Source organism: Eretmochelys imbricata, chromosome 2 (genome assembly GCF_965152235.1).
Source record: "Eretmochelys imbricata isolate rEreImb1 chromosome 2, rEreImb1.hap1, whole genome shotgun sequence".
NCBI classification, from domain to species: domain Eukaryota; kingdom Metazoa; phylum Chordata; order Testudines; family Cheloniidae; genus Eretmochelys; species Eretmochelys imbricata.
The window spans coordinates 269282292-269308351 of NC_135573.1; the positions used below are offsets into that span (position 1 = coordinate 269282292).

The 26060-nt window shown below is 46.3% G+C and overlaps 1 long non-coding RNA gene across 1 annotated transcript; it reads right to left on the minus strand.

Annotated features, from left to right (window-relative positions):
- Positions 1-15040: 15040 nt before the first annotated feature.
- LOC144260079 (uncharacterized) lies at positions 15041-23742 on the minus strand. Its single transcript, XR_013344995.1, has 2 exons — positions 23399-23742; positions 15041-17080 (listed from the first exon to the last, which is right to left on the minus strand). It is a non-coding gene; the product is annotated as an uncharacterized LOC144260079 (long non-coding RNA).
- Positions 23743-26060: the final 2318 nt, after the last annotated feature.

The following is a 26060-nucleotide window of genomic DNA, read 5'->3' on the forward strand; positions in this document are numbered from 1 at the left end:
AGTCTGTGGTAATGCCGGGTTCACCGGGTTTTAAGCAATGCACTACATGCAGAGAGGTGATGCCGATGTCAGATAGACACTCTCAATGTGTTCACTGTCTGGGTGAATCTCATGTTCCCCAGAAACATGCCCATAGTCGCAAACTGAAGGCTAGGGCACGAAGGGACAGGGACCTCAGGCTTAAACTCATATTAATGGAGAAGGCCTTGAGACCAACTTCTGACCCAGGACAACACCCCCCTTCTCAGCACGGGCCACCGGTTCCCTCCCTGCCAAGGTCTCCAAAATCTAAAAGACCAACAAAAAAAACGGCCGTCTTCTTCATCCCGCAGAGAGCCGGCCAGTGAAAACCAGTCGCCAGTGAGATCGCTCTCATCAGTGCCAATGGCAGTGCCAGCTGAGCACCTATGATGCCCCAGGCACCTCCGGCACCACCCGCAAGATGGCCACTGCCAGACTCCGGTGCCAAGGCTAACGGGTCTCAGTTGCCGGCCTCCACCACGTCACTGCTGCTGAGGAGTCAGCACCGACAGCTGCTTCTCTTCGGTGCTGCAGACTAAGGCCTCCAGCACCCCGGCGCTGCCGCTAGCTACACCGGCACCTATCCAGCACACCACACGGCCGGTGCAATCACCACCCCGCCCGTGGCACTGACGCAATCGGCGCCGTGTCACTTCCGGCACCACGAGGACTTTTCAGCTCAGCAGCCCCCTTTATTCGGCACCGATGTCTCACCGAGGCCAATGGTAACGCACCAATATCTATCTCCGATTCCATCACAGTTCTCCAGTGAGGAAGATGACGAGGTAGAAGGGGTATTCTCCCCTCACTGTTCTTCCCTGATCAGAACACTAGTCGCTACTGGACCATTGAGATCATGGTCCCCATATGGGCATGACATGCCTCCTTGGTATGGTCACCCATGGATGGGACTGCCCCTGCCCTACCTGGGTCACTGGCCACAGTGGAGTCCTCGGGGGTCATACAGACAACACCATAGTAGGCATCCTAGCCCACACAGGGACATAGCCAGATCTCCACCGCCACCCTCACAGACAGCAGCGGGGGACACACATGAGGACCCCATGGCAGAGCAGAAAGAGGACACTGCTTTTGACACCTCACCACCCAACAATAATTCTTCCTCTTCACCAGACAAGACCATTATGCTTTCACCACCAACCATGGTGGACTTTTCTCAATTCCAAGATCTGTTCAAAAGAGTGGCTAATGAACTAAAGATTGCCCTTGAGGAAGTGTCAGAAACTCAGTATGAGCTGACAGACATTCTACAACCTTCTTCCTCCTCCAAGATAGCATTACCAATCAATGTGGCTCTCATGGAACCCGTGAAAACAGTGTGGCAAACTCCAGCCACAATTCTGCCAACTTGCAAAAGGGCAGACAGCAAATACTACGTTCCCTCCAAGGGATCCGAATTTCTATTCACACACCCAGCTCCCAACTCGCTGGTAGTGAAGGTGGCCAACCAAAGGGGCAAACAATAGCATTTTCGCTCTACCCACTCTGATAAAGAAAGTAAGAGGCTAGACCACTTTGGCCGCAAAGTATACACATCTTCCACACTTCAATTCAGAGTGTCGAACTATGCAGCATTACTGGCCAAATATGAGCATAAGAACTCTAGAAAATTTATGGACATTATTAATGACATTCCTGAGGATAAGAGACAACAATTTAAATCCTTGGTCTCTGAAGGACAAACTATTGCACGTACGGCTCTACAGGCCTCATTGGACGTGGCTGACACTACTGCTAGATCGACTGCCTGGCTGTGGTCATGAGACGGGCCTCGTGATTCAACTCCTCAACATTTCCATGTGAGATCCAAAATACAGTTGAGGACCTCCCTTTCGATGGAGAGAAATTGTTTGCAGCCAAAACCAACTAGTTGCTGCACACGATGAAGGATTCGCGAGCCACGCTCTGGTCCCTTGGCATCCATACACCTGCCACAAGAAGGAGAAAGTACAGGTATCAACATCCTAGATATCCCACATATACACAGCAACACAACAGTGTTGGATCATATTAAAGAAGTTCTGTATTAAAATCACAAATGAGTTTGATTCCCCAGAGTTTAAATTCCAGGGTATTACTAATTAAGAGGTCTCTTGGTTTTTGGTACTGTTTCTCTCCCTATGTGTGAAACTTGCAAGCTGCTAATTGTGTTAGTACATTCTAAGACAGAGTCTATTCTCAAAGCAATTCACAGAGAGAGAGACTCAAAGCAATACTCTAACAACAGAAACAGCACCCAGAGACTCCCCACCCTTTTGTTGTATTAACAATTGTGATTAAAATAGAGATAGAGGATGTATGTGGATGGATGCTTGGTGTGGATAATAACTGAATGATCAGGGAGGTGCCAGCCTAAGAATCCAGTGTCCATCGGCTGAAGAAGGCGTCAAGTGGAAATAACCAGAGGACCCCCCGGAGGGCAGACTGGAATCCACCCAACAGCCTCAAGAATGGGAGAACCAAAGAACAAGATAACATCTTGGAGCCGTCAGGAATGTGCTATCTGCTGATTGATTCAGCAACAGCATGAAGCAGCAATTCCCATAGACTGGCATAGGAAGAAATTCCTATAAAAATAGACTCTAAAAAATGAGAACTTTGGGGGGTCTGATTCTGCAAACCAACTTCCAGGAGCATCAGATGAGCATCTGACAAGGCCCTGCTCCCTCCTCATGTCCAGGCCACCTGGCCAGTGGCTTGGCATGAGCAACTCTAAGGCTGGTAACTATGATAACAACCTTGCAGAACCTGTGTGTGTGTGTGTGTGTGTGTTTGTATGAATGAATGTGTGAATAAATATGAGATTGAATGGAATGTTATAACTAGAACTAACTGCTTACTATGATTCTTTCTGTATTCACAATAAATGTGGTATTTTGCCTTTTTCCCTTTAATAAGATCCTGCTGGTTTTTATTTTATTGGTATAACAACAGACCATATGAGCAGCAACAACAGAGACAAAGACCATAATGACGACGCCCTCCACCACCAGTGGCATCTCAACCTCCTTCCTCCAATAAGCAAATTTGAAGTTGTCATAAAAATAACATTATAACATTCATAAACCAGTCGGAGAACACTTCAATCTCTCTGGTCACTCGATTACAGACCTAAAAGTCGCAATATTACAATAAAAAGACTTCAAAAACAGACTCCAATGAGAGACTGCTGAATTGGAATTAATTTGCAAACTGGATACAATTAACTTAGGCTTGAATAGAGACTGGGAGTGGATGGGTCATTACACAAAGTAAAACTATTTCCCCATGTTTATTCCCCCCTCCCCCCACTGTTCCTCAGATGTTCTTGTCAACTGCTGGAAATGGCCCACCTTGATTATCACTACAAAAGGTTTTCTTCTTTCCCCCCCGCCCCGGCTTTCCTGCTGGTATTAGCTCATCTTAAGTGATCACTCTCCTTACAGTGTGTATGATAACACCCATTGTTTCATGTTCTCTGTGTATATAAATCTCCCCGCTGTGTTTTCCACAGTATGCATCCAATGAAGTGAGCTGTAGCTCATGAAAGCTTAAGCTCAAATAAATTTGTTAGTCTCTAAGGTGCCACAAGTCCTCCTTTTCTTTTTGCAAATACAGACTAACACGGCTGCTACTCTGAAACATAAAAATAAAGGGAAGGGTAACCACCTTTCTGTATACAGTGCTATAAAATCCCTCCTGGCCAGAGGCAAAACCCTTTCACCTGGAAAGGGTTAAGAAGCTAAGATAACCTCGCTAGCACCTGTCCAAAATGACCAATGAGGAGACAAGATACTTTCAAATCTGGAGGGGGGGAAACAAAGGGTCTGTCTGTCTGTGTGATGCTTTTGCTGGGAACAGATCAGGAATGCAGCCTTACAACTGAGAGTTAGTAAGTAATCTAGCTAGAAATGCGTTAGATTTCCTTTTGTTTAATGGCTGGTAAAATAAGCTGTGCTGGAGGGAATGTATAGTCCTGTTTTTGTGTCTTTTTGTAACTTAAGGTTTTGCCTAGAGGGATTCTCTATGTTTTGAATCGGATTACCCTGTAAGGTATTTACCATCCTGATTTTACAGAAGTGATTCTTTTACCTTTTCTTTAATTAAAATTCTTCTTTTAAGAACCTGCTTGCTTTTTCATTGTTCTTAAGATCCAAGGGTTTGGGTCTGTGTTCACCTGTACCAATTGGTGAGGATTCTTATCAAGCCTTCCCCAGGAAAGGGGGTGTAGAGCTTGGGGGGATATTTTGGGGCAAAGACATCTCCAAGTGGGCTATTTCCCTGGTCTTTGTTTAAGACGCTTGGTGGTGGCAGCATACGGTTCAAGGACAAGGCAAAGTTTGTACCTTGGGGAAGTTTTTAACCTAAGCTGGTAAGAATAAGCTTAGGGGGTCTTTCATGCAGGTCCCCACATCTTTACCCTAGAGTTCAGAGTGGGGAAGGAACCTTGACAGAAGTCTTGGTCGAGGGTCTAGATGATCTCTCATCCATTCCAGTGCATATGCTAATCATCCAGCTCTGTGGAGACCATTTGCTCCCTTTCTACATCAACCGGGCAGCTATTACCACAGATAAATGGGCCCTAGAAGTAATTCAATTGAGCTACACCTTCGCTTTCCTGTCTATACCCTCTATCCACTCCACGTCCCCATCCCTCTTCAGGGACCCCCTCACAAACACTTGTTATGCCAAGAGGTGATCCTCCAATTGGGGGCAGTGGAATCTGTCTCTGTACAACATGGGGGAAGGGTTTTTACTCCCACTATTTTTTAACACAAAAGAAAAGCAGGGGATGTCAACCAACAACTAAACAAGTTCGCGAGGAAGCAAAGATTCAGGATGGTCACTTTAACAATAATAGCGGTGCTGGAGGAGGAAGACTGGTTTCAGCCCTCGACCTGCAAGATGTTTATTTTCACTTTATGATACATCCTGCCCACAGGTAGTTTCTGAAATTTACTTTGGTCACAGATCACTATCAGTACAAGGTACCACCTTTTGGCCTGTCAGCAGCACCCCATGTTCTCTCCAGGATCCTCACCGGTCAATGGCACACCTGAGAAAGCAAGGCATCATAATTTTTCCTTACCTGGACACCTGTCTCCTGAAGGCGCACACCCAGTTTGAAGCTGTGCGCTCCGTGCAAATGGCGAAACACAGTTTCCAAAACCTCGGCCTACAAATAAACACAAAGAAATCAACAATAGAACTGACTCAACAATTAGGAGTCATCGGCGCATACCTCAGCTCCAACTCACCCAGTCCTTAAACCAAACTATTCTCTTATCAGAGTTTTTCGTTTCCCTTCAGTCGCTTATACGGATAGCAGGTATGTAACTGCTGACACCTTCTGCTGTGTGGTGTCAGCAGCAACAAGGCCAAGCACAATATTTAGGAGTCACTCTTAACATTGCAGAACAGAACCTGTTCGACCCCCTAACCCACTAATTTGGGAAAACTCTGGATGCCTTTAGGAGATAATACTTCCCCACTCGCAGCCCCTGCGTCTGTGTATAACAAAAGAAAAATTTTATTACAAGGGAGGGGGAACCAGCATTAATATGAATTCAAGAGCATGAAAACATAATTAAAGACCGCCTGAGAGTGCGTCAGGCAGTATCCGTTGACAGTATCCACCTTGCAGTGTGACAGTCTAACAGATAAATGTCCCGATAGTCATTACGGTAGAACAAAGGAACACTCAATGTAATACAAAGCTACAGATTAAAATGATAAAAAATACTTTCTGCATACTGCTCATAATTAATCTGTGGATCTCACTGTCCCAAGTTCAGGCACGCTGACGGGGGGCAGAGGGTCAAAGGGGCCAATTGCCCAGGGGCCCACGTGATTTAAAAGGGCCCGGGGTCCCCCAGCCACCGCCGCTGGCAGCACAGCAGGCTTAGGCAGGCTTCCTGCCCTCCCTCGCTCTGCACTGCTCCCAGAAGCGGCAGACCCTGTCCCTGCGGCCCCGGGGGAGGGGGGAAGAGGTCTCCACATGCTTCCCCCACCCCCAGCACTGACTCCACAGCTCCCATTGGCCAGGAACTGCAGCCAATGCGAACTGCGGGGGTGGTGCCTGTGGGCAGTGGCGTGCAGAGACCCTCTGGCTCCCCCGCCTAGGAGGCGCTGCCTGTGGGGTGTGCCAGTCACTTTCAGGAGCCGCCCGAGGTAAGTGCCACCCACCTCATCCCCTCCTTCAACCCAACCCCCTGCCCCAGCCAAGAACCAGCACCTTGCACCCAAACTCCCACCCAGATCCTGCACCCGCACCCACTTCCTGCACCCCAACCCCCTGCCCCAGCCTAGTGAAAGTGAGTGAGGGTGGGGGAGAGTGAGTGATAGAGAGGGGATAGAGTGAGCAGGGGGTGGGGCCTCGGAGAAAAGGAGGGACGGGGCATGGCCTCAGGGAAGGGGCAGGGCAAGGTCTTTGGGTTTGCATGATTAGAAAGTTGGCAACCCTACCGGGCAGGAATGTCAAAGTCAGGTCTGTGCCAGAAGAGCACACCCAGCAGTGCAGCCGGCAGCTCGCCGGGCACCAACCAGCGCAGGTGCACCGCTGCTCATATGTCAGCCGGACCGCGTCTTCCTGATCCCAAAGGACCTGCCACACAACACAGCTCAATATACAAATTAGATCTTACCAAAAATCACGCTGTTGCCAATATCCTTTAGTATCTAAAATCTAAAGGTTTATTCATAAAAAGAAAGAAACATAGATGAGAGTTAAAATTGGTTAGAGAAATCAAACATATACAACAATTGCAAAGTTCTTGGTTCAGGCTTGTAGCAGTGGTGGAATAAACTGCTCGCTCAAATCTGTACTCTGGATTACATGCCAGCTTGGCTGGGTCATTCAGTCCTTTGTTCAGAGCTTCAGTTTATAGCAAAGTTCCTCCAGAGGTCAGAAGCAGGATTGAAGACATAACGGAGGGATTTCCAGGGCCTTTTATATCCTCTGCCCTGTGGAAGGACACCCCTTTGTTCTGTGGAAAACTACAGCAGCAAGATGGAGCCTGGAGTCACATGGGCAAGACACATGTCCTTGCCTGACTCAGTTCTTTACAGGCAGACACCATTATTCACTTGCTACTTTGAACGTTCCCAGGAAGGCTCATCGGATGTGGTTTGGCATGTCCCAAGGTTCACTGTCAGTTAAATGTTTCTTGATGAGCCACTTAATTTGAATAGCCCCTTCTCAATAAGCTGACCAAATGCTTCACTGGTACTACTCAGAATCGAACGCATTGAAATACAAGTACATAGCCAATACTCACAACTTCAAATACAAAAATGAAACATGCATAAAAATAGCAGAATCATAACGAGCAAATTACAACCTTTTCATAGACACCTTACTTGACAATCTTGCAACTGTACAATAGTGGTGGCTGCAATGATCTATATGGTGATATTTTAATCAGATAACGTCACACAGCATCACTGGTTTTCTGTTAAATTTGATCTTTCGACAGAGAAGATTTTATGTACAGCTGCGAACGGAAAATATCTTCTGTCAGCAAGTGCAGCTCTGTGATACAGCTCCAACCCAAACCACCCAGATTAACCACTGACTAAAACCTAGCAAATTAATACACAAACAACATTCTCAGGAAACAATTAAGGTGGCCACTGCTTAACATACCTGACTCAAATATATAAAAGCAAAGAAATGAAAAGCTAAGCCATTTTCCTTGATAACCGCTGCTCCCACACCCACAGAGAAACACAGGCCTGCTGATGGGGCAGGCAACAGGGGCAATTGCCCAGGGACCTGGGTGGTATAAAAGGCCTGCGGGCTCCTGGCCACCACTGTTGCCGCCGGCAGTGCAGCCAGGCTAAAGCAGGCTTCCTGCCCGCCCTTGCTGTACTCCACTCCCGGAAGCAGCCGGTGGCAGGACATGTCCCTGCAGCCCCGGGGGGGGGGAGTGCCTCTGCGCGCTGCCCCCACCCTGAGTACTGACTCTGCAGCTCCCATTGGCCGGTGCCTATAGGCAGTGTGCGTGGAGACCCCCCTGTCCCCCCCGCCTAGGAACTGCTGTGAGAGGGGTGTGCCAGTCGCTTTCAGGAGCCACCTGAGTTAAGCACTGAGCCCCTGACCCCCTTCGGCACACCTACCCCCTGCCACAGCCCAGAGCCAGCACCAAACCTGCCTCCCAGAGCCTGCACCCTGCCCCCTCTCCTGCACCCCAAGCCCCTGCCCCAGCCTCATGAAAGTGAGTGTGGGGGGGTGAGCAATGGAGGGAGGGAGAATTGAGTGAGTGTGTGGGGGGGGCTTGGAAAAGGGGCAAGAAAGGGGCCTAGCCTCAGGGAAGGGGCGGGGAAAGGGTCTTTGAGTTTGTGCGATTAGACAGTTGGCAACCTTACCAGGTGGGCATGTGGAAGCCCCAGCCATATCAGAAGAGAGTGGAACGGCAGCCGGCAGCTCGCTGGGCACTGGCTAGCACAGGTGCGGCACTGCCCAAATGTCAGGAGGACTGCATCCATGCGGGCGCCTCTTGTGAGTATATGGCAGCCCATAGACTGTTCTGCTGCAGGGCCCGGAGTTGCTGTTGGCAGGTCCTGGAGAAACATCTCCCTCCAATTTATCATATGTCACAGATTACAAACCATAACCTTAGTTCTGACTCCCTAGAAATCCCAGCCTTCCATCTCCTTTAAAAAACTACCCACTGCAGACAACTACAGCAAACATCCCTGACTCAGAGTGTTGGCCGGGCGCAGTTTGGCAAAGGTTTGTGCAGATGAAAGGGGCGAGGAGAACAGAGTTATGGCTGTGGTGTGTGCTCAGGGATCCACAGTGGTTGGTGGAGCAGTAAAGTCTGTGCCTTTGGTGGAAGAGTCGAGGGTATGTCCATTTCGGTGTCGTGAATTTTAATTTCCTTGATTTTTGTGTTTTCTGTCAGGTGAGTTCTGTGTGTGGAGAACGTGACTCTGTGTCCACATCCCCTCACAAGCCAAGGACTGTCTGAATCCCGCCCATGTCCACCTCCATGCCTGGGTGATCTATATCCCTCCCAATATCCTACGCGCTTACCAGGGTCTCTCTGTCTCCCCCACACCACACGTCATCCCACCTATAGCAGGACCCCTCTGTATCCTCCAGCCATGTCTCTCTCCACCAAAGCCAGAGATATAGGGCAGCTGAGGAGTTGTTAGGGAACAGGTAACCTTTGGTCTCATACTGAGCTGGAGCACTGGCCCAAGGACAGGACCCATTCCACAGCAGATTTCTTACCTTTGGACTAGATGAATAGTAAATAATTTCATGAGCTTATCTAAATAATTGTATCTCAATAAATCAGGAGTTTGAACTCCAAATCACAGAGTTCCTGGAAGGGAGTGGAGAAACATTGCCCTGCTGGCAGCTGCAAACAGCAGGCAATGTACAGAATTACTGGCTTTGAAAGACATTATTGTATCTTTTATCTTTAGTTTTATTTTCAGGTTTACCTCTGTACACTTCCTCACTAGGAGTCTCACAGGTGTTGCTCACATCCTTCTCTTTTACATAAGCTGCAGAAAAGGTGCTTAATGATTGACTTGATTTCTATTTCACAGCCATATTCCCAGAAGAGTTTATTGATTTATCTGCAGTTCTGCGGAAAAGGACCTAGGGGTTACAGTGGACGAGAAGCTGGATATGAGTCAACAGTGTGCCCTTGTTGCCAAAAAGGCCAATGGCATTTTGGGATGTATAAGTAGGAGCATAGCCAGCAGATTGAGGGACGTGATCGTTCCCCTCTATTCGACATTGGTGAGGCCTCATCTGGAGTACGGTGTCCAGATTTGGGCCCCACACTACAAGAAGGATGTGGAAAAATTGGAAAGAGTCCAGCGGAGGGCAACAAAAATGATTAGGGGACTGGAACACATGAGTTATGAGGAGAGGCTGAGGGAACTGGGATTGTTCAGTCTGCGGAAGAGAAGAATGAGGGGGGATTTGATAGCTGCTTTCAACTACCTGAAAGGGGGTTCCAAAGAGGATGGATCTAGACTCTTCTCAGTGGTAGCTGATGACAGAACAAGGAGTAATGGTCTCAAGTTGCAGTGGGGGAGGGTTAGGTTGGATATTAGGAAAAACTTTTTCACTAGGAGGGTAGTGAAACACTGGAATGCGTTACCTAGGGAGGTGGTGGAATCTCCTTCCTTAGATATTTTTAAGGTCAGGCTTGACAAAGCCCTGGCTGGGATGATTTAGTTGGGGATTGGTCCTACTTTCGGCAGGGGGTTGGACTAGATGACCTCCTGAGGTCCCTTCGAACTCTGATATTCTATGATTCTATGATTTACCAGTAACATTGTCGGTGAGATTGTGAGTGTTGGTGATGGAACTGACACTGTGTCTAGTGAACCCCTCCTTGTAGGCGGTTGTCTGGCCCTGTCCACCCTCTTGTGTCTGTGGTGATCTGCCCTGGTCTGCCCTTTCTTGTTTCTCTTCCAGGCCCTGTTGCAGAGACTCTGTACACTTGTTTATCCAATCGTCCTCCTTATAGGGGCTGACTTTTTCAGACAATAACTCAGAAGTAAAACCTCAGAGTCCTGAAAATCTGTCCCAAGTCATGGCTCTTACCTCAGAGAGTGGTGAGCCAAAGGGTTCCTTTATCAAGTCCTTTTCTTTCTTTCGTTCTTTCTTTCTTTCTTTTTACAGGCTGTAGCCCATAGACCTAGCTTTCAGGTATTTTATGTAGCAGCAACACAAGTAACCTACAGACCTACATCATGTAAGATATTTAGCTTGAGCAGATATATAAGGCTTTGGGTAGCTGAAGTGAGCTACCCAACAGTGACCCTGAGTTACCAGGGAACTGGGAATATTATGTTTAGGGGAGTTTTGTATAAAATTGTATTAGGCAACTCCAGGAATATGTACTTATACCAGCTTTTGGATAGTTTAGGATAGGAACATCCAGAGATGCATAATCACAATCTTCCATTGGACACAAATTGACATAGATGATCATAAGTTGAGACCATTAATATACTGTCCTGTAGGATAAGGACATCCCAACACCATGAGTGTGAGGAAGTCAGTTATGGACAAAGGAGGCTGCACATGTATATGAATACTCATGGCAGTCGCAAGGCTCTATAATAGGCCAAACCGCCATGGAAGCTTTGAGAAGTTGACCACTGGACACACTTGGCATACCAGAAGCTGGGTAGGACTTTGGTTGCCAGGGGAAAGTCTAGTGCAATGTGGATGAGGCTGATGGGGAATTTAATCCCCTGTTTTCAGGCCCACCACCACACTTCCTTCCTCTCCAAAAAAGCATGTGTCCTCGCTTCCAGCACTAGTTCATATGGAAGTTTTGGGGCCAGCAGGGAGCTCTGTATTTTCGCTGTGGCCTCAGGTATCCCCTTAGCTCTGGTCAGTTATGGGTTCATCTCCCCTCCTCAGGGTTGGTTGTGTGGTGTGGTGACCCCGCCTCATCATAAGACTTTATTCCCTTTGCTAAGGCCACATCTGTATTTTGAAATGCTGTTGGCAAGGGCTGGAACTGGTGTGACACTTAACAGGAGAAGCTCCTGCCCTCATGTGAATTTGGGCCCTCTGATTGGCTTCACCCTCCACTTGTCCACCTCCTGGTATACAGTAACCAATCAGAGCTGCAACAGGCAGAGCTCACTCCCATTTCCCTTCCCTTAGAAACCCAAAGCCATTCTCACTGTAGGGGCTGGGGAAGCAGAGACCCTAGCAGTTCAGGGAGGCTCCTGCTTTTCCCCTCTGGTGAGCATCAGCACAGGACGTTGCATCTGCTTCTTCTTTCTCCACCCCAGAGCAGCACCAGCCGGGGAAACATCCATATTCCCTGCTGCAGAAGTGGACAGGGGCACCATTTCAGATTTTGGTGGTGAGGGGCAACTTTAAGCATAATTCCAGGGGCTATTTAGGCACCTGAAAACTAGTTTTTTGGCAGATAGTGTTGCAATTAGCTGAAAGGAGCACTATCTAATTCCTATATAGAATAAAGAACATTAAAAAAATATTAAACCCACTCAGCTCTACTACTAATATATTCTAACATGTTCTGACATCTTGTGGCCAGTCACTTAAGGGACACTGGTTAGGTTTAAAATTGTAATACATATTCTTACTTTGTTACTAATTCTGTGGAGGTGAGGCCTCATCTGGAGTACTGTGTCCAGTTTTGGGCCCCACACTACAAGAAGGATGTGGAAAAATTGGAGAGAGTCCCGTGAAGGGCAACAAAAATGATTAGGGGGCTGGGGCACATGACTTATGAGGAGAGGCTGAGGGAACTGGGATTGTTTAGTCTGCAGAAGAGAAGAGTGAGGGGGGATTTGATAGCTGCTTTCAACTACCTGAAAGGGGGTTCCAAAGAGGATGGATCTAGACTGTTCTCAGTGGTAGCAGATGACAGGACAAGGAGTAATGGTCTCAAGTTGCAGTGGGGGAGGGTTAGGTTGGATATTAGGAAAAACTTTTTCACTAGGAGGGTGGTGAAACACTGGAATGCGTTACCTAGGGAAGTGGTGGAATCTCCTTCCTTAGAAGTTTTTAAGGTCAGGCTTGACGAAGCACTGGCTGGGATGATTTAATTGGGGATCAGTCCTGCTTTGAGCAGGGGGTTGGACTAGATGACCTCCTGAGGTCCCTTCCAACTCTGATATTCTATGATTCTATGATCTATGAGAGACAGACCATGTGAGGACTCCTGGGTTCCATCCCAGCTCGTAGTGGGGAATGGGGTTGTGATAAATGAAGTGTGTGTGGGGGGGGGAGGTAGCTACCTTTGATGGACACCCAGCCAGCTACAGGTAAAGCAACCAGAGAACAGCTACCAAGAGGGATTTTACAGCTAACTGGCTGTCTGTGTGTCCATCAAAGGGAGCTCCCCCCCACACACACACTTCATTTATCATGGGGGTCTAGTGGGTTACAGTGGGGGACAGACACATCTGGGTTTTGTATAAGAACATCTGAATGGCCATATGGGGTCAGACCAATGGTCAATCTAGCCAAGTACCCTGTCCTCCAACAGTAGCCAATATCAGGTACTTCAGAGGGAATGGACAAAATAGGCAATCTTCAAGTGATTCATCCCCTGGCACCCACTCCCAGCTTCTGACAAACAGAGGTTAGGGATACCCAGAGCATGGGGTTGCATTCCTGCCCATCCTGGCTAATAGCCATTGATGGACCTACCCTCCATGAACTTATCTAGTTCTTCTTTTAACCCTGTTATAGTTTTGGCCTTCACAACATCCCCTGGCAAAGAGGACCACAGGCTGCATGTGAAGAAATACTTTCTTTAGTTTGTTTTAAATCAGCTGCCTATTAATTTCATTGGGTGACCCCTAGTTCTTGTGTTCTGTAAAGGAGTAAATAACACTTCCTTATTCAGTTTTTTCCACACCATCCATGATTGTATAGACCTCCATCATATCCCATTTAGTCATCTCTTTTTGAAGCAGAAAAGTCCTAGTTTTTTAAATCTCTCCTCAAATGGCAGTTGTTCCATAACCATAATCATTTCTGTTGCCCATCTCTTTTTGAAATCCAATATATATACATATACATTTGATGGGGCGACCACATCTGCATGCAGTATTCAGAATGTGGGTGTCCCAGGGTTTATATAGAGGCACTATGATATTTTCTGTCTTATTATCTGTCTTTTTCCTAATGATTCCCAAAACTCCGACAGTTTTTTTTTACTGCTACTGGTAATTGAGCAGATGTTTTCAGAGAACTACCCACAATGACTGCAAGGTCTCTTTCTTGACAGGTAACAGCTAATTTAGACCCCATTATTTTGTATGTAGAGTTGGGATTATATTTTGCTGTGTGCATTACTTTGCATTTATCAATATTGAATTTCATCTTGTTGCCCATTTTGTTGCCCACTCACCCAGTTTTGTGAGATCCCTTTGTAGCTCTTTGCAGTCAGATTTGGACTTAACTATCTTGAGTAATTCTGTATCATCTGCAAATTTTGCCACCTTACTATTTACTCCATTTTCCAGATCATTTATGAATATGTTGAATATGACTGGGCCCAGTACAGACCACTGGGGGACACCTCTATTTACCTCTCTCCAGTCTGAAAATTGACCATTTATTCCTCCCTTTGTTTCCTATCTTTTAACTGGGGGAACGCTTGGCAATACCTTCAGGATCATCTAATGATCCTTTATTAATTCAATGACAAACTTTTGTTATCTTAATCACCCTGCCACTGTTTATAAATAAACTCCCTGCCCCAGGAGCTGAAGCTGGGAGGAGCACAGAACTCATCACACATCACACTCAAGCTGTGTTGCAGTTAGGAGCTCCATCTGTGGCTAGGTCATGGGCTGTGAGCATACCTTCAGTAGGAAACTCAGGGTGGGAGAGCCCCCCCGTACCTTCCCAAATTGGCATCCCTGGAAGTAGGCTTCTCGGAGTAATCTCTGATGTGAATGTTCCACTGCTCAACACCCATCATCCCTCTCTGCCATGTACCTCAGCCCAAGCTGATGGTTGGAATGTGTGAGAAAGTGGGGTGGGTTAGGGTTCGTATGTGTAACATTGTGTTAAAATGAAGTAAATGTTTCCCAAGGAAATGTTTTTCTGTTAGCACGTGTAAAGATCCATGTATCAGAGGTGAGTGTGCCACAGAGAGGAGATTTGAGATACTAGAAAAGTGTACATGTACTTCCCCACAGGTTCTTGTGTGGGAGTTTGTTTTGTTTTTAGAACTAAATATTTGACATTGGGTGCAGTCAAGTCCATTAGGTAAAGGAGAAAAAAAGATGGATTTATTTTTATTAGTATTATTATGTATGACACAAGGATATGTCATTACAGGTAGAGAATTTTAGCAGTATCTAGAGAGGGAGAAACGTTACCAGAGGGCTTGTCTACACACTAACTTCCACTGAAATAACTAAATCTGTTTTCATGTAACCCTTTTGTTATTTCAGTGCAAGTCTATGTGGACACTTATTTCCATTTAGTTTGACAGTATTTAAATAGGCACTTTTATTCTGAAATAGCAGAGCCCACACTGCGTTGGATTGAAATAAGAAAAGATTTTAATTAAACCCAATTTAATTACTTCTGAGCAAGACGGTGTGTGTCAGGACAGCACTTAATTGCATATGATAAAAATAAATCTCTTCTTTCAGTGCAGCCTTGATAGAAGTTGTTTGATTTAATTAGACATCAGGTTCAGGATCATCTCACAGTCAACCTGTTTTATTGAGGAAGTTTCTTGTAAATCAAGAAACCTCTCCTGGGAAGAGCACCTGTACAATATAAGACAAATGAATCATTTACCAAGTTTTCTCAAGAAGAAGGCAGTAGCTAAAGCAGATAAGATTCCTACATTAGAAAAAAGAACAGGAGTACTTGTGGCACCTTAGAGACTAACCGATTTATTGGAGCATAAGGTTTCATGGGCTAAAACCCACTTCATCAGATGCATGCAGTGGAAAATATAGTAGGAAGATATAGATATACACAGAGAACATGAAACAATGGGTGTTACCATACAGACTGTAACGAAGGTGAGCTATTACCAGCAGGAGAGAAAAAAAAAACCTTTTGTAGTGATAATCAAGATGGGCCACTTCCCATGAAACCCATTGTTTCATGTTCTCTGTGTATATATATATCTTCCTACTGTACTTTCCACTGCATGCATCCGATGAAGTGGGTTTTAGCTCACAAAAGCTCATGCTCACATAAATATGTTAGTCTCGAAGGTGCCACAAGTACTCCTGTTCTTTTTGTGGATACAGACTAACACGGCTGCTACTCTGAAAAGTACATTAGAAAGGTTAACACGAAAGTAAAACTAAACATAACAAAATAAATGAGTCATCTCAAGATAACAAACCTTCTTATAATCTGCTATGTGCCGTTAGCAGAGACAATCTCTCCAACACCCTCTAAAAACTCCCTCAGTTATCATTCAAACTTACTGCTAGTTTAGCTTCTTTAGATTTGATCAGTAACCTTGTGCTTATTGAATGTTCGCCTTTCTCCAAATATAAATGCTGGATAAGAGATTCCCCACCCTTAGGCACATGGTACATGCGCATAATTCAGGTTGCAATTATGGCCAGGAGAAAGGTTCAGGAAAAAAAATCTGTTTGAATTGACTTGATGAAATATATAGTACTTGAAAGAGAAGGAAAAACAGTCAAAGAATTTGACATGTAAAGTATTAAATAAGGCTGTCATCTTAACAAAATCCCTTCTTCTCTTTCCCTTTGCAGAAAGTTTTAGAATGAACACCGCCTCTGCCCCAATTTGGAAGTCTTTTAGATGGTATCAAAGATGGTAATTGTTCTTTGGGGGAACAGAGAAGAATTTGGAGATGTGCTGGAGCCGTTGTTATTGTTGCTGGCGTTAAGTCCAATGTGGTTTCATCCCGGGAGGGGTGGTGATGTCATCTGAGCCCCTACCTCTGGCCCAATCTGGTTAGGACATCTCTCAGGCTTAGGATAAAGAAGTTCCAGGGTTCCAAAGGACAATGGGCATGGCAGCCATGATGGCGAAGTTCACTCCAGTAGCCAATCTTTCTCCCCAAAGTTTCGTTAGTTAAGGACCCACAAAGGGAGTGGTGTGTGGACTAGCCCATCCCCTCATTACTAATTTTTTTAACTAGTAGGCCTAGTTTCCAACACTCCAGTTTTGGTTCATTGATTTCTGGCCCCACACTCTTCTTGTTTACCTGGCATGATCTTAGCACAATCTTTTGTTTGGACTACTTCAGTTTGTCTCTCTTTCCTTCTTTTTCCTATCAACATTTGTGAATTTACACTCACTTCTTACAGTTGAGCTCACAATAAGGGTAAATTTGTAGGCACAGTGATCACAAGAGACACCTATTGAGTCCCGTTAGCGTTGTTGTAGTAAAGGAAATTGTAGTAATACTGTTATACAAATTAATGGTACACTCTGCCATTGAAATCTAGATTGTTGTATGCAGTGTAGTTGTGGCCCAAGTCACTCCCAGGATATGAGATACCTTGTCTCTTGAAATTTGGAGTTAGTTATGGTGACTTTATCTCACAAAGGATATAGTAGAGATAGGAAAGGAGCCTAAAAAGGCAACAAAAAAGTTTAAGGTCATGGAGATTACTTCCTATGAGGAGATAATAAAAAGATTAAGATTACATAGTTTAAAAAGCAGATGAATAATAGATGACATATTAGATCTGTATAAAAAAATCAACAGTTTAGAAAAGGTAAATTAGACTCTTCAGTTTACATTTGTCATATGGTAGAACAATGAAATACAAAATAATACGTTCAAATGCTTTATAAAACACACAATTAATCTATGGATCTCACTATCCCAAAATATTATTGAGGCCAACTGGTTAGCGAGATGAAACCAAGGAAGTGATATCAAGGGTAGGAAAGGCATACACAGTATTTACCAAACTCAACAATGTATGGAAATCAAAGACATACAACACCAGACCAAACTGAGAATATTTAGTACAAACATAATCAAACTGCTAATATATGGCTGTGAGAGCAGGAGATCTACTAATATGTCAGAAGAAAACTAGATGCCTTCTAAAATAAGCACCTACAAAAGATTCTGGGCATTGGCTGGAAAAAGGCCATTACTAATGAAGAGATCTGAGAAATCACCAACCAGCAGCTGGTTTCCGCAAGAATTAGAAAGAAGCACTGGATATATCTGGTGCATATACTCCAGATGCCAAACCACAAACTCCCACATGAAGCTGTCAAGTGGAAACCAACTGGTGTGAGAAAACAAGGCCGCCAAGAGAAGAAGAACCCTTAGCAGGGAGGGCAGAACAGTTGATTTCAAATCCCTAGAACTGATGGAAGCAGCAGGCAATGACAGAAAGGACGGGAAGAGACTAGTTTCAGCCCTGAGCAGCAGCACTGGCATGAGAATTATGTAATAATAACTTAATAAAAGCAACAGCCTCTGGCTTTGTCACAAATGTACAATGGGGGATTCTTAATATTTTTCCATGGCCAAAAACCAGTATGGTCTTTCCTTTCCTTGCCAGGATCTTCCAACTCTCTTGTTCCAAGGGTAACATCCACACCTCTTGGAGAGAGACCCTCAACCAATGAATCATAGAATCATAGCATATTAGGGTTGGAAGAGACCTCAGGAGGTCATCTACTACAATCCCCTGTTCAAAGCAGGGCCAATCCCCAACTAAATCATCCCAGCCAGGGCTTTATCAAGCTGGGCTTTAAAAACCTCTAAGGATGGAGATTCCACCACCTCCCTAGGTAATCCATGTAACAATGCTGGTTCTGGTGGGACCCAACGGAGAGTGCCAATTCAGGACAAATTGCTTAAAGCAGGGCAGTTACGGCCCAAGGCTGGGGGTTTTCCACCTCTAAGGCAAACCAAACCAGCCAGACAGAGAGGACTTTGGTTTTACCCCCCTGGCTAACCACAAGTCACACAGGCAAGTCCCTTAGACACCCCAGTTGCCCAGTATCTCCACCAGTGCCCCTCGTTATGGGGACAAATGGTTATGAAAACCAATAACCTTTTTTCTTTTACTGGGGTTTCTCAATCCCAAAGGACCAAGCCCCAGACCCAGGTCAATATACAAATCAGATCTTACCCACAAATCACGCTGTTGCCAATCCTTTAGAATCTAAAATCTAAAGGTTTATTCTTAAAAGGAAAAAGATAGAGATGAGAGCTAGCAGTGGTGAAATGGAATCAATGACATACAGTGATGGCAAAGTTCTTGGTTCAGGATTGTAGCAGAGATAGAATAAACTGCAGGTTTAAATCAAGTCTCTGGAGAACATCCCCAGCTGGGATGGGTCATTCAGTCCTTTGTGTAGAGCTTCCGTTTGTAGCAAAGTCCCTCCAGAGGTAAGAAGCAGGATTGAAGACCAGATGGAGGAGCCGCAGCAGCTGTTTATAGTCTCTTGCCATGTGGTCTCTGCTTCCTTTGTCCCAAAGACAAGCTGCCCATCCCATGGCCTGGAAACACCTCAGAGTTCTGTCCCTAGGCAGGTCCCTGCCTGCCTGGCTGAGTCCCAAGGCGTGTCTGCCTTCTCTCAGTGGGTCAGTTGTGTAGCTGATGGTCCTTAATGGGCCATTCAGCAGGCTGGGCAGAGCTGACACCAACTTGTCTGGGGTGTCACCCAGAAGCACAGCACACGTTTGAACTACAGACAGTACAGAGCCAATATTCATAACTTCAACTACAAAAATGATACATGCAAACAGATCACATAATCAGAACCAGCCAACCATCACCTTGTCTTAGACACCTCATTTGACCCCCTTTATACAAGATTTGGTGCCACTACAGGACTTTGGTCACAACAATGATCTATACGGTCCCAGTTCATGTCAATAACGTCACAACCCATTCCTGTGCTTCACCACCGTCCTAATGAAATACTGTTTCCTAATATCCAACTTAGATCTCCCCCAGTGCAACTTGAGACTATTACTCCTTGTTCTGTCATCTGCTACCACTGAGAAGAGTCTAGATCCACTCTCTTTGGAACCCCCTTTCAGGTAGTTGAAAGCAGCTATCAAATCCCCCTTCATTCTTCTCTTCCGCAGACTAAACAATCCCAGTTCCCTCAGCCTCTCCTCATAAGTCATGTGTTCCAGTCCCCTAATCATTTTTGTTGCCCTCCGCTGGACGTTTTCCAATTTTTCCACATCATTCTTGGGGTGTGGGGCCCAAAACTGGACACAGTACTCCAGATGAGGCCTCACCAGGGTTGAATAGAGGGGAACAATCACATCCCTCGATCTGCTGGCAATGCCCCTACTTATACATCCCAAAATGCCATTGGCCTTCTTGGCAACAAGGGCACACTGTTGACTCATATCCAGCTTCTCGTCCACTGTAACCTCTGGGTCCTTTTCTGCAGAACTGCTGCTTAGCCATGCGGTCCCTAGTCTGTAGCAATGCATTGGGTTCTTCCGTCCTAAGTGCAGGACTCTGCACTTGTCCTTGTTGAACTTCACCAGATTTCTTTTGGCCCAATCCTCTAATTTGTCTAGGGCCCTCTGTGTCCTATTCCTATCCTCCAGCATATCTACCACTCCTCCCAGTTTAGTGTCATCTGCAAACTTGCTGAGGGTGCAATCCACACCATCCTCCAGATCATTTATGAAGATATTGAACAAAACCGGCCCCAGGACCGACCTTTGGGGCACTCTGCTTGATACTGGCTGCCAACTTGACATGGAGCCATTGATCACTACACATTGAGCCCTACGATCTAGCCAGCTTTCTATCCACCTTATAGTCCATTCCTCGAGCCCATACTTCTTTAACTTGCTGGCAAGAATACTGTGGGAGACCGTGTCAAAAGCTTTGCTAAAGTCAAGGAACAACATGTCCACCGCTTTCCCCTCATCCACAGAGCCAGTTATCTCGTCATAGAAGGCAATTAGATTAGTCAGGCATGACTTGCCCTTGGTGAATCCATGCTGACTGTTCCTGATCACTTTCCTCTCCTCTAAGTGCTTCAGAATTGATTCCCTGAGGACCTGCTCCATGATTTTTCCAGGGACTGAGGTGAGGCTGACTGGCCTGTAGTTCCCCGGATCCTCCTCCTTCCCTTTTTTAAAGATGGGCACTAGTTGGTAATAGCAGGGGTTTTACCCCTGCTGCTGTTATGGTCTGTCATGGCTGGTTGCCCCATGTTTCACTCTGCCTCTTTGCAACTGGGAAGATGTAGAGGGGGCTTATTTTTTGGGGGGGACACCATCCCCCATCCCATTAACTCTTCCACCAACTGTAAGTTCCTGTGGGTGTGGGTCACCCTTATGAAGATGTAGCTCTTCTTCCACCCTGTGTGGTCTGCGCATCCACACTCATGGCTCATCCACCTTCACCGTCATGGGGGCACTTGGCCTTTGTCCACTGGCTCTGTTGTTGGCCTTCACTCATTAACTTGAGCAGGTTTTGCTGACCAGGTCAATCAGGCTAGAGGCTCATGTGGGCAGGGAGTACCACTTCATGAAGTAGAGCAGCTCACAGCTGCCCTACACACACTCAAGCTTGGGCTTACTTATAGCCTGATCTATAGATTATGTATTAATTATATTGATTACTTAAGAATCCACAGTTATCACTGTGATGTTGCATTCCATATGCTTTATGAAAATATGCTTAGGAATATGACATATCTGGAATATGCTTTATGCTAAATACCCCTTATAAGGTATCGTTAGAAATCTTATAATCTACTGAATGTGTTCATCCTATTTGTATGCATGTATTATTTCTATGTCTGAAGTTAGAAATATGAGGTATGAACTTATATCACTTATATAATTACGCAAAGCAAGAGTCATTAAGGATACTTCAGAAACTTGATGACTCTTAAGCAAGAAACCAAAAGCTGTAAATGGCTTTGTTTACTGCAAGCCTTCCTGTGTAGGTGTGGGCCAGCCCAGGGAAAATGGAGACTGGAGTCTTACAAAAAGAAAAGGAGTACTTGTGGCACCTTAGAGACTAACCAATTTATTTGAGCATGAGCTTTCGTGAGCTACAGCTCACTTCATCACGAAAGCTCATGCTCAAATAAATTGGTTAATCTCTAAGGTGCCACAAATACTCCTTTTCTTTTGGCAAATACAGACTAACACGGCTGTTACTCTGGAGTCTTACAGAGACATGTGACCATGTCACCTGATACTGGAATCCATCTTAAACCTTGTACTTTTCCATCAGAGGCTGGGGAGGGGGTCAAACTGGGACAAAGGACTCCTGCCTTTGGCCAAATCTATATAAAGGGGTGGAGAAGGACAAAAGACACCCCAAGGGCAGAACAGGGGGTCTGAACCCCTAAGAACAAGCAATGGACTCAAAGGATTGTGTACAATGCTATTGTGTATAATCATGTTGAGTGAGGTCTTTTCTGAAAGCCTGTGATGTTCTCAACTTACTGATCACTGTGCGAGATGGATCCAGACTGTGGTTATGGATTTATGTATCGTGTATGTAGAGTCTGGAGCTGGTTCCTAAAGCTTCACCTCCCGCTCCCAGCAGGGTGGTGGCCAGCCAGGCAGGGAGGAGCTGCCTCCCCAGCCAGACAAGACTAACCCCCAGCACCTCGCATTGTACAACCCAGGAAAGACAAATGATGGGTCTCTAGTGTGCAAACAATGTGGAGTGTGTCCCAAAGTGAACTGAGAACTGGGGGGCTGGTTTCAAGCCTTTGGGGTGAGGAACTAGAGTGGAAAAGTCCCCAGGTCTGGTAGTGAAGAACTCGGGGTAGGCGGATTTGGGGATGCTTGGGACTGGAAAGGCTGGTGGGGTCACCCTGCAGGGATAACGAGGCTGCTGGAAGCCAGGGTGAGACCTTTATGCCTGTGGGCTGGATGCTGGTGCCAGGGCTCCGAGCCAGAGCCACACAGCATTAAGGGACCCACGGTCACAGGGCAGGTGGTGACAGACCCCCTGACTGCTCTGGGGGATCCCCAGAATGTCACACCGCGATATCAGATGCTTCACATCTCGGCGCGCGCTGTGTCTTGTCACTATTCCCTGTATAACATCAATACAGATTAACCCTCTCTTTGCCACCCTCTCAGCTGCAGCCCGTGGCCAGACTCATCCCACACTGGCACTGTGGCTGGTGCAGGGGGGTGGCTCGTACGCTCAGGGGTGCCTTAACTTGTGCCCTGCCTCAGTGCTTCCTCTGGGCCATTGCAGAGATGTAAGAATGCCCCTGCCATGTCTCCTCCAGCCCCTGGCGCACCCCAGAACACCCCGTTACTCCTCTGTGCTGGGGTCTTGGAGAGGGGGCCTAGGGGCTCTCTGAGGTGGGGGTATTATCCAAGGGGCTGTATCAATATCTTCTACTGTATCAAAATCTCCAGCTTCCCTGCTTTAACTTCATTCCCCTCCTGTCTATCACAAATGCTGCTGCTAAAGTCACTCCCTCTCCAAGCGCTTTCTCTCCTCCTCACTTCCCCTCACTGACTTCTGGCCTGTTACCACGTCCAATCCAACCTCTGTGGGCCTGAGCCCCATTGCCCTGCACCTTGTCACCTACGCCAGTGCAAAGTGGATGTAAAGCGTTGCCCAGCAGGAATGAAAGTGCTTCACACCCCAAAGTACACTGGTGTAATTCACTTCACAAGGGGCCGGGTGACAGGAAATCAGAGTCACTGAGCAGAGTCCAGCCTGTTACATGCGTCATCTCCCTGTATCCTGCTTCCTTGGTTTCAAGTCTCGCTCGCTCTCTGTGGCTCAGTCTTACTGCGTTCTCTTTTTATTATATAAGTCCCCAGGACGTGCAGGTGTCTGTTACCGAATCACCAACTGACCCTATGGCTGTAACCTTCCTCCTTCCGTGCCCTTCCTTTCAAGTCCTTCCTTCAAATGGAGCCAAGTTTCAAACTCACATACAACACGGTACCTTGGGGCTGCTAATTCAGCTCGGAGACCCAACGTGTATTCATCCTTCAGGAGCTGCTGGTCCCTGCGGGCTGTACGCCGTCCACCGGAGCTGTGCGGCTTACACAGAAAAGTCAAACTTTCACATGGTTTCGGATTCTGTCTTACGCAGTTAAACTGTTTCCGTTTCACTTTCTATTTGGGGTCACACCCAGGAGCTGTAGGAGGAGTTACTTGGTCAGTGAATTCCATTGACGGGAAAACACCTTGGAGCTGGTTTACCAGGGTTGTTTTCTCAGATTAGTTCTCAGCAAACGAGAACCCAGGAGACAACCTGGCAAGTGCAGCTCTGTTCATGGTTACTCAGGGGGCGAGTTGTACGGGGGGCGCAGAGGAGGCTGAATGCTCCGAGGTCAGACCCAGGAAGGTGAAGCTGGGTGAGCTGTGTGTCCTGAAGACAGGCTGCTCCTAGGAAGGCGACTGCCCCAGAGTCCTGCCTGGCTTCATGGGGAGCAGTTCCAGAGCATCGCCCCGGGACTCCGTGACAGATGGACCTTGGGTCTGACCCAGCAGGGCCGTTCCTATGAATAACATTTCAGTTGTTGCCCTTTTTCTTTCTCTTCCACTATGAGCTTATATTAGTTTGGTTAATGTCCAGGTACTGAACAGACGATTCCAGTGAATTCGGAAATTGAAAGTACTTGCATTGCACTTGTGCTTTTCCTTCTAAATACACAAGTAGGATTTCCACAGGACACTTGTCCTTCTAAGGGCACCTGGAACTTACACCTCAGTCCTGCGGACACAGCAGAGAATACAACGGACTCAGTTCGAGATCATTTCAACTGGCACGGAGCAGGGATGAGGCTGATTCTGATTACTGACATTAGAATAGACCATAGCTGTAAAAGTAATGTATAGAGTACCAGAAAACCCTGCCCACACAACCTGGCTGGGTGTGACATCATAACAGCTCAGACATTGCACCTTCACTCTGCACTATGAAAACAAACACCCACATGGACTGTGTTATGTCCACTTCTGGATCTACCAGTGTGTTTCTGTCTAACGCAATCCCCTGGGGGCAGGGCCTGTGCAGTTATCTCTGTTTTCTGTAGCACCCGGCTCTTAACAAATAGCACTAATTACAACTTAGCACAAACAATGAACAGCTCCCAAGTGCATTCATCCACCTCTTCATACCCTACGGGTGCCTTTGAGGTCAATTCCTCAAGTGTCACAGAGCCACAGAAGTAAGGGTACAACGGAGAGGAAGAGACCTGTTAGGCCCCATCTAGTCCACATCCCAAGGGGCCACGCAGGATCGAGCGCGGTTTGTATGTCTCACCCATCCCCGTGGTAGCTGAGCACCTGCCCTGAACAGTAAATGCAAACACTGCTTTTCCCCAGCCCGGCCAGTAGCAACAAACAGAAACTTCTTGTTTTACAAATATAGAAAACATGAGGGTGAGGCTGCGATTGAGGGCCCTCGTCTTGGCCCTCAGAAGCTGGGGCTGGAGCTCCTGGGAGATGAGCTCTCATCCCACAGCCTGCCGGAGGCCTGCTGGGGAAGGAGACTGTCAAGGTTCCTTCCCCACTCTGAACTCTAGGGTACAGATGTGGGGACCTGCATGAAAGACCCCCTAAGCTTATTCTTACCAGCTTAGGTTAAAAACTTCCCCAAGGTACAAACTTTGCCTTGTCCTTGAACCGTATGCTGCCACCACCAAGCATTTTAAACAAAGAACGGGGAAAGAGACCACTTGGAGACGCCTTCCCGCAAAATATCCCCCCAAGCTCTACACCCCCTTTCCTGGGGAAGGCTTGATAAGAATCCTCACCAATTTATACAGGTGAACACAGACCCAAAGCCTTGGATCTTAAGAACAATAAAAAATTAATTAGGTTCTTAAAAGAAGAATTTTAATTAAAGAAAAAGTAAAAGAATCCCCTCTGTAAAATCAGGATGGTAAATACCTTACAGGGTAATCAGATTAAAACATAGAGAATCCCTCTAGGCAAAGCCTTAAGTTACAAAAAGACACAAAAGCAGGAATATACATTCCCTCCAGCACAGCTTATTTTACCAGCCATTAAACAAAACAAAATCTAATGCATTTTTAGCTAGATTACTTACTAACTTAAGGAGTTATGAGGCTGCATTCCTGATCTGTTTCCAGCAAAAGCATCAGACAGACAGACGAACCCTTTGTTCTCCCCCCCCTCCAGATTTGAAAGTATCTTGTCGCCTCATTCAACATTTTGGTCAGGTGCCAGCGAGGTTATCTTCGCTTCTTAACCCTTTTAGGTGAAAGGGTTTTGCCTCTGGCCAGGAAGGATTTTATAGCACTGTATACAGAAAGGTGGTTACCCTTCCCTTTATATTTATGACAAGCCCCCCAAATTACAGATAGGGTGAAACACTGGCTGTGATTTCTTCCTGGAGCTCTAGAAGAAAACAGAGTTAATAAGACAGATGCACCCCTAAATAGACTACCAACTGTATAAAGACTAACAATATTTTCCACATCTCAAGGACGATTGTAACCCGTTGATTTTGGGAAACTTTCACGGGAGAGTGCATCAGCCCCTTTGTTAGAAGCTCCTGAGATGTGTTGTATGTTGAAATCAAAATCTTGGAGAGCTAAACTCCACCGAATGAGTTTTTTGTTATTTTCCCGTGG